The sequence below is a fragment of the Acanthochromis polyacanthus genome, chromosome 12, assembly GCF_021347895.1.
Source record: "Acanthochromis polyacanthus isolate Apoly-LR-REF ecotype Palm Island chromosome 12, KAUST_Apoly_ChrSc, whole genome shotgun sequence".
NCBI classification, from domain to species: Eukaryota; Metazoa; Chordata; class Actinopteri; family Pomacentridae; genus Acanthochromis; species Acanthochromis polyacanthus.
The window spans coordinates 12,482,487-12,498,421 of NC_067124.1; positions in this window are offsets into that span (position 1 = coordinate 12,482,487).

The window sequence follows — 15,935 nt, forward strand, 5'->3', positions numbered from 1 at the left end:
TACCTATTAGCTAAAAAGTGAGTACAAGTAATTCCTAAAATAACAGACTTTCCCTCAAAATGTTATTATCTGACAGTTTCTTAAATATGATCCATCTGTTTTTGAAGAAATTGGATACAGCTAGACAGAAGCTTGACAGACTTGTGATGCTTTTATCAAAGCACTACTTGCTGTTTCATCTGTGGTACAAAGCATTCTGGGGAGTCTGAATAGGCACTCGGTACAACTAAAGCTTCTGCTCCCTGAGAGAAAAAGTCCGTAGCTCTCTGATCTGCTCCACATGTTGCATAATCTGTACAAATACCACAATCCAAATAACTCATTTTGGCCTTAAAATTGCTGTGGGTACATATCATAGGCCTGAGGCTCTTGCTCCTGTGACAATCAAGTCAAGTCACGTCCTTCAAAGCTCCCTGCTTTGAAGTCTAGAGCCACATTTGTAGCTGGTAAATGGCCAGAGTCTACTCAGAGTGAATTCATTTCTCTTATGGATGATCTTTGTGACCGTTGTTTGAGTGCCTATTAAAACTGGCTGTTAGCCCGAACAGAAAACCAACCACATTTGGTTTTCAGAGACCAAAAGGTATGTGAGCTTCAGAGAAAAGGCTGAAAGATCTCAGAGGGGTTCGAGAAAAGTTGTGCTTGTTTGTATGAGGATGGGATTTTTATCATTGTGGGTTTGCATCCATGTGGGTTTGGAATGTCATAAAAATAGAAAGATATAATTACAGTAAATAGATATAATTACAGTCAATTCATGGTAATTCTTAATCATAAGACCCCATTCGATTACGCAGAAGCTGAGAACATTCTTCCCTCTTGTAGTTTTATGGCGTTTGCACTCATGCGTTGGTAATGCATTTTACTAATAAGGCACGGCTGGGTTTGGCTCTTTATTTTACCTCTGCCCTTCTGACCTCTTCAGCTTCAGCCCACACCTTGTAAACCTCAACTGCTAATTGACCTCATCTGTCTTTTATTTAGGATTATTTATAACTTTTTGTCTTTATTTTATGCTTTAAAGTTTAGGTTTTGCTGTGCTTGCTTTATGATGCATACATGCTTTTGTGTTTTCAGGTTTTAAAGGAGTATCGCACAAAAAACCCATTAAACTCATGTTAAAAAAATTTAAACTTGTTAACTGAAAGAATGTTTAGGACCTGCACTGCTATATTAACTCAGTTTGTTTGCATATAATATTTTTTCAAATATCGAGACTGTTATTTTGAGTGTTTGCAAGCCAAATTCTTCTAATCTGACATAATCATTTTAAGAAGCTCAGAATTGGTTTCCCTATTCAAAGCGGTGAAACAGAAATATGTGCATTTCGATAGCTGTGACATATTATTCATATTTTCTGAGTAACTCATGATGTCAAATAACAACTTCAAAAGTAAAGAACACAATGAAAAACTCAAGTGAATTTCAGTAGAATGTGTATTGGGTTTTCCTTGATCTGGCTCAGTTTCTCTTTCATTCTCGATCAGAGTCCTCAGAGACTTAATGGGTTTTTGTGGACCAGAGAAGCAGACTTGTGGTGGTGCTCCCTGACTTGCATAAAACAAAGCTGAATCTGTCCCTCTGCATTCTGTGACTGTCTGTTGTCAAGATGTACACCCTTCATCTTAAAGCTTTCCCATGACTCTGCATTGTTTGCTGCAAAAAACAATTGTTTCAGTGTTTATCCCGGCGGGGATTTTGGTGTTCAAACATATGAAGCCACCTCACCCCGAGCACTCATTATCATCTCTGACAGCATTGAAGAAAATGTTGCATTGCTTAATGGTTTTACTGTGGATTTTTTGGCAAATCATGAACATTATCTGCATTTGTGGAAGAAGAAATTAGGCAATTACCTCCAGCATTGGGATAATAATAAATAAAAGCTTTTTTCTTTACAGTTAAGCATTCATACATTCCTACTCACAGTTAAAAATGCTTCCTACATCTGCTGTCCTAGCCTCTGTTCAGCAATATACTTTGCATAGGTTTTGTTGGAGGGTTTCTTTAATGTCCACAAAGTCCCCAAACTGTCGTCATCTTCATCACCATATCCAGAATCTGAAGTGGTCATCAGGCACACATAAGGAGACCCTCCCTTACAAGAGTCAGTGGTCCTTTAATCAGCTTCCACTGGGGAGAGGTCAATTTCACTCTGCTTTATTAAATTAGAACATGTGTAATGTGCACTGTGGGACTGAGCCAGAGGAAGAAACAGAGGAGGAGGCGACAGGACATAGACAATAGATCCAGAGATAGAAAAAGAAAGAAGACTCATGGGTACTGTTACAACTGAGGAGACTGGATATATTCTGCAACTTCATAATCACACACATCCAGAGAGCAAAGCATGTTCACAACTCAACTGCATGCGAAGCTGCCTTCAGTCTTACGGCTCACTCTGGGCCTAATTTAGAGCAAGACAATGTGCCAGCTGAGACTCCGGTTACAGTACAAACAGAGATCTGTGTCCTCCTGCAAGATGCAATAATTAATAAACAAATTCACTGTAAAATTATGGTTCAGGCCCACTTTTTTAGTCTACTAAGGCATGGCAGAGTTATGTGGCAATCGCTGCGCATTTGTCTGTCTGTCTGTTAGCAACATTACTCAATCACAGACTTGGACGAAAATTTCAGAGGTCAGAAATGACACAAGGACCAAGTGATTAGATTTTGGAAGTGATGCAGCGTATAGTCTGGATCCACGGATTTGTTAAAGATTTCTGTATCATTGTGAAATAACTATGACAACAAGTGAACACTACATCACCTGCCTGCTGATGATAACATGATTGTGAACCGACTATAAATCCACTGCTGCGGACTTATCTGTCAGAAACAATACAAGGAACAATTGATTAAGTTGTGGGGGTGTTTCTGAGTAGGCTACATAACGCACACACGCATAACACACGCCTGTGCTCAGTGCAAGATGATTTTATTTGTTTATTTGTGGGTATATCTAAATTAAATGGCCACATTCTATGGTGCTGTGATTTCTACCACGAATTTCATCAAGATTTCATCTGTCAGAAATCATACAGTGACTGAGCAGCCTTGGTAGAGGACTGCTCTCTGAGTGCTTTTCTTGTTTGTTACATGTCATCTATTTTCACGCTTGTTTGCTTAAGCACTCAAGAGTTTGTACACGGAGTCTACAAGAGCAAATTTATAGCTTGTGTATATTTCCTGTATTTCATTATTATATCAAATTATTTCATCAAAATACAAAAGGTCATTTTGAAAATGCCCCAGTTTTAAACATAGGACAGCAACCGTTTCTCCAAACCCTACTGACTGTACTTTAAGCTTAAACTAAGTCTTCATAGACATGAGAATAACCCACCAAGCCATTTTGTGTTTTATTATAGTACAGCAGGTTAAGCAAACCATCGTGCACTTTGTGATATAAGCATCAAATTTGGCATGATTGTTGCTTATAGGCCACTTTTTCAGAAAAAAGTGCTAGCCACGAAAAAAATTCAATATGGCCACCAGTTCCATACCTACATGTAGAACTGACTGGAGCAAATGCTGCCTTTGCCAGGAGGAAAAAAGAATGAAACCCTTATATCTCCTTTAGGTTCCTTCCAAACAATCCAAGATTATGCTGGGTACAGAAACATTGCGAGAAATGTACCATTGTTTCATGCCATCAATGACAAGTTCGGTTCCTGTTCTGTGCTCTTTCCAGCTTGGAGTTATTGAACACGAGTCGGCAACTGTTGTGATGTTTTGCCTGCTTTCGGAAAAGAGTCTATACCATCGCCTTCATCTAGCCTTGATGGGTTAATCGCTATTGGCATGTAATTGATGGCATGAAACAATAGTACATTTCTCGCAATGTTTCTGTACCCAGCATAATCTTGGATTTTTTGGAAGGAACCTAAAGGAGATATAAGGGTTTCATTCTTTTTTTGAAGCGAAATCTGCCTTAACCTGCTCCCCTATTAGAACTAATATTTGCATTAAACAAAGTAACTTGCTGTGCAGTGACTCCTTTCCCACGACTTTAGCCATAACTTTAAAAATTTCACGTGCTATTTAAATGCTGTAAAATGACACGTGTAAATGCTGTAAAATGCGAAATGTGCCAAAGGCAATGTGCTATTTATACACAATCCTATAATATGACATTATCATATGCAAATTTAATACTTTACATTATTGTGATTTGCATTTTGTTCCCAAAAGAGAGTCAGGTGCACACAATGTGACAGATTTATGTCCTCACAACATGAGCAGTATAAGTGCACATGCAGACACACAACTGTACTGTATCCTTCCAGCTGGAAGCTCGTCTCCAGGCATGAAGGAATTATCCAGAGATCCCAGCCACAGCTGAAGATTTCTCTTTCTCTCTTTTAGTTCCTTGCATATTGAGTGAATTCACACAGAAACACATGTGCATTTCCATACACAAATGACCATAATTTTCTTCAGGCTGGGCTTCGGGGGTGTGAGGGTGACACATTTATAACCACATCTGGGGACGGTTCCGTCAGTATTCCTTGACTTTTCTCCTCATAGTGTTAGACAGTAATGTAAATGTTTGCTACTGTAGAATTAATAGCTTCAACAACATCTCGCCAATGTTCAGTCACATTTTAATTATTAGCTGAATTGTGTACATTTGAGTGTCTCTGTGCAAATTCAGTTTGTGAGTCATTTCTTATCAAAACTTAAAGAGCGAAGACTTAAAACAAAGCATGCTTTATATCACAGAACTGTGTGTGAAAAATCAAGAGTTTTCTCAACCCTGGGTGGCCTGTTATTTAGCCGTAGGGCAACAGACGTCTGGACTCTACCAACATCACTCATTAAAGCTCCATTCAGCAATTCCTGTTACCAAAGACAAATAGACAAATAATAGACAATAAACCTCAATATTTAATTTCAGTACATTTATAAAGACCCCTGTCCCAAACAACCAGCATCAGACTTACACAAAAGCTTTTTTATTGTCATCCATGACTGCTTTACTTCTCTCTGTGGCATAAGAACACATGGGAGTTTTTAAAACAATTAGCCTTGCTGAATGAGGCTCATTATGTAGTTACAGGGTTCACAAGAGAGGAAAAGGAAGGGAAAGGTGGAGAAAGATGGAGAAGCTGGTAGATGAAGGAAGCTGTGGGAGTCTAGACATGGGTGAGAAGAAAGAGCCAGAGCAGAAGGAAAAAAGGTGGAAGTCCTGTTTTATTTCTCATTTAAATTAGCAGAGATGCTTGGAGATCTGGGGAAGGAGGTGGAGGGTCTGCTTAAGTTATCTGAATTAAAGTTGCCTTAAACCCCGAAAGTGGTGAGAAACCCCATGGGACAGGGGTGTATGGGATGCATCAAATTGAGAAAAACACTCCACCCTGACATGCGGCTTTGCCAAGAGCCCAAGACCCCAGGGCCAGTTGTTGTCCGCTGATCTCAAATCCGCTGAGTAAATCATGTTTATACAGAGGCTAAACAGATGACTAGGACAAGGACTTGGACAACTGAACAGTATGAACAAATGTTTATCAAGGAAAAAAGGAAAAACAGAAAAATGGAAAGCAGTCTTTGAAGCAGTGATGTGGTCCCGTCACCTCCTGGAAAACCAAGACTCTGGAGAAGAAATCTAGTTGCATGAGGCCTGATGCAACATTATCTCTCTATTATCACTGTCCTTTTAAGAAGCGCCTGCAGTAGATTTTGTTCATTTATTCATTTTGTGAATTTCTTTAATGGAATGGACATATATTTAAATCTTTGAAACTTTAACACCATTACTTAAAATGTGTTTAGTAATAAATTAACTAAACTGACTCACTTAGAAGTAACCTACTGACATAATGTAGCTGCTGAAGCCAAGACTGCAGTCAGAGTGCCCTCCAATTTTGCAGCTTTTTGTATAACTAAACCTCTGTTGCAGAAAACAAAGAGCGGCTGGTGCATCTTTTTCCATGCCTCACCTTTAATCTGACTCGAGTGACAAGTCTTTCTAGTGTTTCTAGCCTAAAATTTTCCATCCCATGCATTTACTGTATAATTTACAGCTATTCCTTGGCTCGTATTGGCCTCGGTGTTTAGACTGCACGTTCTTCCAACATTACATTTAACACAATGCAAACCCAGTGCTGAGAATGTGCTTTAAAATTCACCTATTTATGTTCAATTTATATCAACATTCCTGACTGGAGCTTGTGTTTTACAATTTTGTTTTGGCACATCTGCATTATACACCACTATTACTGGCAATATATGAGTAAATACAGCACTATGGAGGACGGAGGTACATGCCAGCAATCAGAAGCTGGTGCAGTTCTCCTACTGAAACAAAGCGCATATGATATTCATCAAATAAACATTGAGTGATACATTTACATTAGAAGATTCAGAGGTCTCTCACTTTCGCTGATGCATATAGGGCAGATTCTCAGTGGAGGTATGGGAGGGTCTTGCAATAAGTGTAGTTAACATCACAAATATGCAGGCTGGCAGCCAAAACAATGCAACTTGTTCCATGAGTGGATGTATTACTGCCAATATTCCTTTTATCACATGTTACAGTGTCTATGTGTGTCTACTATGGGCATAACGTGTTTTACGTGACTTGTCACAGATAATTAACTGTATTGTAACTATAATCTTCTATATGGTGAGCTTCATCAGTCTGTTTAGGTGAGGGCATTCTGTCCTGCAGACATAGGTCACTTTTACATTACTCTTGTCACAGCTTCAATTAGACAAACCATGATAGTGATGGAGACAGCCATGTGAATATTTGACTTAACTAGAAGACTGAACAGCACACCAAGCGATATAATGCATCATGATACAATAGAAAAATACTAAACTAATAGCAATCTTATCAAAAATAAAAACTAATAACAATCTTATTAAAGTAACAGTTTATTTTTGATTTCCGAAACACTGAAAATTCTGTCCATGTGTGATGAATGCTGCTGCTGTCTGATGCTACAGGTACTTAAAAAACAGAGCAAATCTTCTACAGACAGCTGGAAGTAACAAACTTCAGCTCTGGTTTACATTTTAATAAAACCTGGATTGCAGTCATTATTGGTGAGTCTTAGTCATGTGATCTAACTTTTCTTTGCAAAAAAAAAAAGCTGTATTTTTGTGGATATTTCAGTTAATGAGAAAAGTATTTTTTGATTATTTATTTTTTGGACCATTATTGATGCTGAAATGTGGAAAGTTAATTCATAAATGGTAAAATCATCTTCTGCAGGCCTAGTCATGTTAAGTTCTGGTCATGGTCAACTTGCTCTTTTGCTTCCGTCCTGTTTGAAGCATCATGTAAACGAGCTTGAATAAAGTTGAAATGCTCTTGTAGGGAGAGGAGGAAAGAATGAGAAGTGGCATGGTGGAATAGTGGCTAGCACTGCTGCTTCACGGGAACATTTCCTGTGTTAAACTGTCAGCTGGCCCAGGCTTTTCAATGAGGAGTTGCATGTTCTCCCTGTGCCTGTATGGATCTTCTCTAGCTGCTCCAGCTTCCTCCCACAATCCAAAGACATGCATGACAGGTTAATTTGTGATTTTAATTTGTCTATAGGTGTAAGCCTGCATGTTGTCTTTCTTTTTGTGTTAGTTGTGCAATAGACTTTTTAGACTTTGGTGACTAATAACAGTTGTGAAAAGCTTCAGCATCCCCTCACAACCATGTACAGGTCAAATTGGGTATAGCTGATGGATGAATGGAGTAAAGGGCAACAAAGGTCAAAGAAACAGAGTCACTTATTACAAGTACAGAGGGGTTTCTCAGTTTACAACGTACTCAACCTAGGGCATTTTCGTCGTTACGTCAGAAGTGGTTACATGGAACTAGTTGACAAGCGGAGTGGACGAATACGTCTTCACGTGGCGCTAAAAGACGGTTATAAGATGTTGATATTATGATGCACGTAGTGGCTTTGTTTACATTTTTACTGGAGTTCTGACTTACGGCAAAAATTGACTTTTATTGTGTCGTAGGAGCGGAACTCCAATGTAAGTCGAGGACCCCCTGTACATGGTGTGCAATGCCACTCAAAAGGCAAAAAAAAAGAGAGAGATTCTGATAATATGCACATTGACTTGATGTGTTATTCATATGCCTTATTATGATACCAGGCTGAGACTGTTTGTTTGTCAGTTAAAGGTACTAAGATAAATATAAATACACTGCTCAAAAAAATTAAAGGAACACTTTTCAATCTAAGTATTGCATCAAATCAGTCAAACATGTGGGATACTGATCTGGTCAAGTAAGTAAAAGAGGGGGGTTTTAGTCAGCTTCAGCTGCTTTGGTGTTCATGAAATTAACAACAGATGCACTAGAGGGGTAACAATGAGACAACCCCCAAAACAGGATTGGTTTTACACATGAAGGCCACTGACATTTTATTCCCTTCTTGTGTTTTCTGACTGTTTTTCAATAGTTTTGCATTTGGCTAGGGTCACTGTCACTACTGGTAGCATGAGGCGATACCTGGACCCTACAGAGGTTCCACAGACAGTCCAACTCCTCCACAATGGCACATCAATACGTGCCATTACTAGAAGGTTTGTTGTGTTGCCCAGCACATTCTCAAGAGCATGGAGGAGGTTCCAGGAGACAGGCAGTTACTCGAGGAGAGCTGGACAGGGCTGCAGAAGGTCCTCAACCCATCAGCAGGACAGCTATCTGCTCCTTTGTGCAAGGAGGAACAGGATGAGCACTGCCAGAGCCCTACAAAATGGCCTCCAGCAGGCCACTGGTGTGAATGTCTCTGACCAAACAATCAGAAAGAGACTTCATGAGGAAGGTCTGAGGGTCCGATGTCCTCTAGTGGGTCCTGTGCTCGCTGCCTGACACCGTGGAGCTTGATTAGCATTTGCCATAGAACACAGGAACTGGCAGGTCCGCCAATGGTGCCCTTTGCTTTTCGAACATAAGAGCAGGCTCATCGTGAGCACATGTCACAGACATGGAAAGGTCTGGAGAAGGAGAATGAAGAATGTTATGCTACCTATAACATGGTTTAGCATGACCGGTTTGGTGGTGATTCAGTGATGGTCTGGGGAGGCATATCCATGGAGGGACGCACAGACCTCTACAGGCTAGACAACGGCATTCTGACTGCCATTAGGTGTCAGGATGAAATCCTTGGATCCATTGTCAGACCCTACACTGGTGCAATGGTCCTGGGTTCCTTGTGGTGCACGACAATGCCTGGCCTCATGTGGCAAGAAGATGCAGGCACTTCCTGGAGGATGAAGGAATTGACACCATTGACTGGCCCCAATACTCACCTGACCTAAATCCAATAGAATGCATTTGGAACATTATGTTTTGTTCCGTCCGACACCATCAGGTTGTTCCTCAGACTGTCCAGGAGCTCAGTGATGCCCTGGTTCAGATCTGGGAGGAGATACCCCAGGACACCATCCATCGTCTCATTCGGAGCTTGTCCCGATATTGTCAGGCTGCATACAAGCATATGGAGGTCATGCAAACTGCTGAGTACTGTTTTGAGTTGCTGCCAATGAATTTCAGAAAATGGACTACTCTGCCACATCAGTTTTTCACTTTGATTTCGGAATGTCTTGAATTTAGCCCTCCTGGGGGTTGATAATTTTCATTTCCATCAAAAAATGTGGCATCTTTTCATTCCTAACACATTAACCAGTCCATATCAATGTAAATATCCAGTTTGTTTTTCCCCCCATTGAAATATGATGTGTTTTCAAAGTGTTCCTTTAATTTTTTTGAGCAGTGTATATATATGTATATATATATATATATATATATATATATATGTGTGTGTGTGTGTGTGTGTATGTATGTATGTATGTATATGTATGTATATTGCAGCTTCAGTTTCCATAAACCAGTCTAAACAAATCAACCTACAGCACTATTCCTGTGGAAATGGAAGAGCATCATCTTTAACATTACCTACCCATCACTTCCATTATGTGTAAGTCCGTCTTCTGCAATTGTTGTTTTCAGATTGTTTACACTGTATGTTTCTTGTATGATTATTTACATGCTTTTGTAGATTGTGTATGCCGATTAGCATATGTGCATCGTCTTTTATGTTAGACTCTTTGGAATATTGACAGAGGACAAACTCATTCTTCAACTCCCTCTTGTATGGTATATAAAGTTTGCTTTGACTTTGACACATCTTTATCATCTCACAAGTACAGATTTTGTAATGTCGCTCAACTATAATAAGCTGAGTCTGTGCAAAAACATATTTTGGAATCCATCATAAATTGATCTGATTTTTAATGCTTTGCAAAAAGTATGTATGAAATACAAATGCCTCAGTTCCAAGTTTCAGATGCAGAACTACAAGTTTTCCAAAGCTTGTCCTCCAACTCATAAAAAACATTAGACATAGTATCACCACTGGGGAATCTATGAAACTAGCTGAACTTTGTGCCATCCCAGTTGTGCAAAGATTGTGACCCTGTGATGCAATCTGCCCTGCAGTTTAAAGCAGGTGGGGATGGACTAGGTTTGAGTAGGGTCAGGGGTCAGTGTAGGCAGTACAGCTGCAAACCTCAAAGAAAAGTAGCAACCAGCTGAGAGGAACAAGCAAGCTTAGACTTAGTCAGCTGCTGGAGACAGTTTGCCAATAGGGAGCCATTAGCTAGCTAGCAGCGACGCTAAGCAGTGCTGTAATGCATTTGGCAGAGTCCGAGCAGTGATGGCGTCGACTGCTGACGCACTGAGAGAAAAGTCTGGCTGCTTCTGCTGCAGCACTGCTCTGCTCACATGTGCTATTCTCCTCTTGATGAGAAAAAACCTGCTTCACTGAGGGACAAAACATAAGAGAAACAGAAACAGTAAAACCGCTACTGGGAGAGATTGTAAAAGCGCTGGTAATCATTTTTTTTCTTTTTTTTATGTCACGTGGCATGAGAGTTATGGATGGGTAGAGGTCTAAGAAGTATTCAGACCCTTTCCTTAAGTAAAGGATAAGACAGCAATTGTAAAAATATTCCATTACAACGAAAAGTTCTGTATGAAAACTAAGTGAACATACATACCATTCTGCAGCAAAATGTTAAAGTAATACAGAGGGATTGAATATTTCACTTTTAGTATAGATAATGTCTTAAAACAGCGTAGTACTGAACTTTCATTCGGAAAGCAGCACATAATCAGAGGTAAAAGCAGAGTTTGTCAGGGACTATTTTCATGGGTGGATTAATACGTACTTGCTGTGCGAGTGAGCATTTCCAGCAGGAGAATGGTGTCAGTGGGATTGACTCAAAATAGACTCCAGACTGTGTTCACAGTCATGAAAATGCCATTTAGTGTCACATTAATGCTTATTATTTCATTTTTAATGGCTTTTGGACGGCGGTGGCATAAAGAGAAAAAGACATCAGGATTTAAATGCACAGACAAAACTTGTTAGTGTGATCAATTCACAGTTGGTTTTGGTTTTTCTCATAGAATGATGTCACTCTTGCGATACTTTTGATAGAAAAATGCAACAGTAATGTAATGAATACTTGGTGATATCAATGGAAAAAACTTGTCTAGACCCCTGAGTTAGGGGCCCTGACTACTTTCAAAAACAACAACGACATGTTTATCTTGCAAAGTTTCCATCACAGGTGCCAGCAAGGAAAGCCAGCAGAGGAAGTCTGACAGTAAATGAATAAACATGTTCAAACAAACATAATGACAGAAACAATTCTTTCTCATAGGATAATTCATATCACTATCAGCAATTTAACATCAGATTCAACAATGATTTACAGACATTAACACGCCCTTGGATTGTCCCAACTGTCCACCCTTTGATAAACATGTGATTCAACACCAACACACATGTATATATCAGCTCACTGGCCAAATGGCTTCAGCAGGTCAACTCCAGTCTGCCAAATCACAAGTAAATCGCATTACGTGTGTTCACACATGTTGGGCAGCATTTTTGTTGATGTCCATAAAATGATGAATCCATTTTCATTCGTTTGTTTTGGTTGTGCAATATTATACTATTGGAAGCACATAAACAAGTCAAGTTTCCTCTTAAGGGCTCAAGATCCAAATCTGTGCTTGGACTGGCTGTTTGGGAACTTTGGCAAATGTAGAGGGACTGACTCACCTTTGGTCTGCACACTTCTGATTTCATAATGGTAGCACATTGTTTGAAACACGGTTGCAGACTATGACCATTTTTTCAAAGTGTATGAGTTCAAATTTCATGTGGTCCCAATTGTGCGGGTGCATGAGGGCCATCAAGCTGTTTTATGTGATCAAGTGACTGTGTTAGTCACTGTGGTTGACCATAGTTCTTTTTTTTCTTCACTGGCTCGGGTTGTCTCTTGTTGCCTGACACATGAAACAATCTATTTAGCAGTTCCACATGAAGCAGTCTGTAGCCAATCATCTTAAAACACTAAATGAGGAGGTAGTAGAGGAGGCTGGTGGAGAGATTCTGACTCAGACACTCCTGATAATCAGAACAAAGTGTGGGAGTGACAAAGAAAAAAGTACTACATTCAGTCACAACTACTAATGCAACAGTGATCTGCAAAATTAAATCATAATCACAATCAGAGTTTAGGCTTTCCACAATTGAATACACATGATCGACTGCCATACTGACATTAAAGATGCTCTGGTCATAGAAAACAGTCCTGTAGACAAAATCACTTGATAATTCTGACATTAGAACACTTTATTTCACAATTTTTTCCTGTTGGAACTGCAGTAACTAAGTAGGGAGACTAGAGGCTTCTCTGTGCATAGCCGACAAGCTAGCATCTACTGTTAGTCCATGAGCCAAGTGGGTAAAATTGGGGTCATCAGTATCACTTTGGTGGGCAAATTCTCATAAGCATTTTTGTTAGGAACAATATCCCTAACTACGCCTGTATGATAGATGTGTAAAGCTTTATGTGAGATATCCATGGTTTTATAATAGGTACGTCAAAACAATTTTCTAGCTTCTGATACGGAAAATGCAAGCATATACATTGATTTAAATACTAACTACACTCATAAAAGGCATTCAAAATCATTGAAAACTATAACGAGTTTACTACTGATATGCCGTGATAAAAAGAACTTAAAGGAATGTTTTTATCTACACATTTTAACTGAGAAATTGAAATCAAAGCAGAGCCTGTAAAACTTGTGACTGCATAAAATATATTAAGCTGCCACTTTGACAGGTCTATCATACCAAATTGACATATGCATGGGTAGCACAATAAAATGGTATAGGTGGCAATTTGCCCCCCTGAGTGGTGCCAACCAACCTATCTGGCTCATGGACTATGTACAGCATCTTGCATGTGAGGCATTTAGGGAACATCAGTAAACTGTTGTCTATCTATAAGCATGTTCAGTGAATGAAGAGTTTGTCCTATCTCCAGGTTATAGGAGTGACATCAGACAACCTCAGAAAAACAACTAGTGACAAGATTAATGTATTTTCGCAAATTTTCAAACTTTTAAATAGCTGTCAGTGCGTGCAAATTAAGACAACTTTTCATCATTATGTACAGCTGATTGGTAACATGTTGCCAGGAGGCTAAATACACTAGTTAGTGCTAAATTACAAAGAACAGGTTTAATGTCATTTCACATTTGACAATGTACACTGACAGTCAATAGACCCCATCAGAGCCTATGTCATCAACAAGCTGTGTGCGCATCAAGGCAACGGAAGTACCGCTTCATATCATTTACCTGGCATTGTTCGCACCACACGGAGTAGCAAAACTAAAAGCTAACGCTGAACTGTCGGCATCATAATGTCAACCTGTTGTGTTTTTGGTTGTACGAACCGAAATACTCAAGAGGGACATAAGTTCTACTGCATGCCAATGGGCTCTCAGCTGTTTCAGAGCAACCGAAGGCGGCTGTGGCTCCAGGCTATCAAGCCAGCGGATTGGACGGAGGATACCATCAACAATGCACGCGTGTGCTCTGTTGTGGCAAATAAAGTGAAATCAGTGCAAAATATACTGACGAGCTGTCGGTTCCCACACGATTAGAGCCACTAATAAAAACCCTGTTGACTGTTGTGACAGGGGGACATAAAAAATAAAGCGGCTGGAATCGCCACCATAAAGGTGCAGTTTGCTGTGTGTATGTAGTTCTCCACTTTGTTGATGATCACCCATGCCTCATACATCGTAGTCTTCTGCCCTTGCCTTTGGCTGGGTAGGATTTCAGACATCAAAACACAAAACTCTTTGTCCGTGTCCTTGTATCTCACCTGTACCTGTCCACAAATTGCATAATCATAGGTCTCCATAGATTTGTATGCTCGCAGCTTCTCTCTAGTGTACACTCTAGGTTTTTCATCTAAATACAAATAAATATCAGGCCACTGAATATTGGGCCACTTACTAACGTCATAGTCCCGTTAGGTAAGTGTACAGGGATCTGGGAGCCTCTTGCCATTTGTTAAAGTGATCTTTTTAAAGTATTTTCACGATCTTTTACTGATAATGCACCCGCATGGCTTGACAAGCCACTGCCAGCCGCCATACTTCCGTTGCCAGGGTGCGCGCGCAGCCCTCTTTATTTACCTACAGTAAATGGGTCTATCGAAACTTTGAGATCATATTTTTCAACATATTTTTTATTTTGAAGCCCGAAACTGGATTTTCTTCATATGAATCATTTGTTTAGCATATTGGCATACAGAAACAAAAATCTAAAGTTTCAAGAATGATTTCAAAATAAAGAATTTCACAAAAGAAAACGGCACCTGCCAAACACAAAGTCACAACAGTCAATACCGAGTATGGCCTCCATTTGCTTCGATGCAGGCAGCAATCCGTCGGCGCATGCTTTGGACCAGGCTTCTGATTGTGGGTTGGGAACAGCCCATACGCCTGGCTACATCACTGTAGCTCAAACCGGCCTCCACCATACCCAGTGCCCGGAGACGTTGTTCATGTAATTGACGCGGCATGATGCTGTTCACTGGACTAACAATGGTGGCCTTTTTTGGGCTTTATATAGGCCTTCAAAACCCATTCTCAAATTGTGCAGATACTCACTGAGTATTGCTTGGTGTGTATTTGGTTCACTTTTGCAAAGTGACCAACCCATGTGCAATGAATCATGACAAAATGACAACTCATCATTATCTCAACTACCAGGGCACTAGATCATCAGTAAATCCACAATGAATAATTACAACCCCCCTACAAGTAGAATTCTGTGTACATTTCTACCTCAAAGTTTCTATTGACTGTCAGTATATATATGTCCATGTCAGTCCTGCACCTTCCCCACGTGACTGTCTGTTTGGAAGACAACAGCTCAGTAATGACATTATTAGTTTTATAATGGTAAATCTATTTCTGTATTCATTCTCATGACAATAATGGACATCACAAACAAAAATAAGACAATAAGTGTTTTATCTTTGAAGTTGGAGAGGCTGTTGTTAAAGAGGGGAATATATTACAAACGCTCAAAACAAATATTGATCTTCATGCAGAGGATACAGAAAGGACTAAAATCTTTGAGCTTATTCAGTAGCTACTGTTTTAGCTTTTGTAAAGATTTACTCATAGCAAAAGTGTAGAACTGATGTGGGTTTTTTTGGCACATGCTAAAAAAAAACAAACCCTGCTGTAACATGTCATTATTGGGGGAAATGTTGCATTTCAGTTGTGTGCTGTTGACTGTTAAAGAAATAACTCCATGATTACTCCAGGTCATAGAAAATCGGTGAAAAAATTAAATAAAACAAAACTCTCCAGCTCAGTGAATGAAAACAATAGTTGTTTTTATTTGGCACAACACAAAAGTGCTTCATGATAACACTGTCCGAGACTAGTTTGGCATGAAAATAACCTCATGATTCAACTGTCAGTCTCATTCATTACACCTTGAAAAATTACCAAACCTTCAAACTGTATAAAACGTCACTTAGTTTTTCTTTTTCATTTGTCATCGCTCAGTAAGGCACCTCTCAA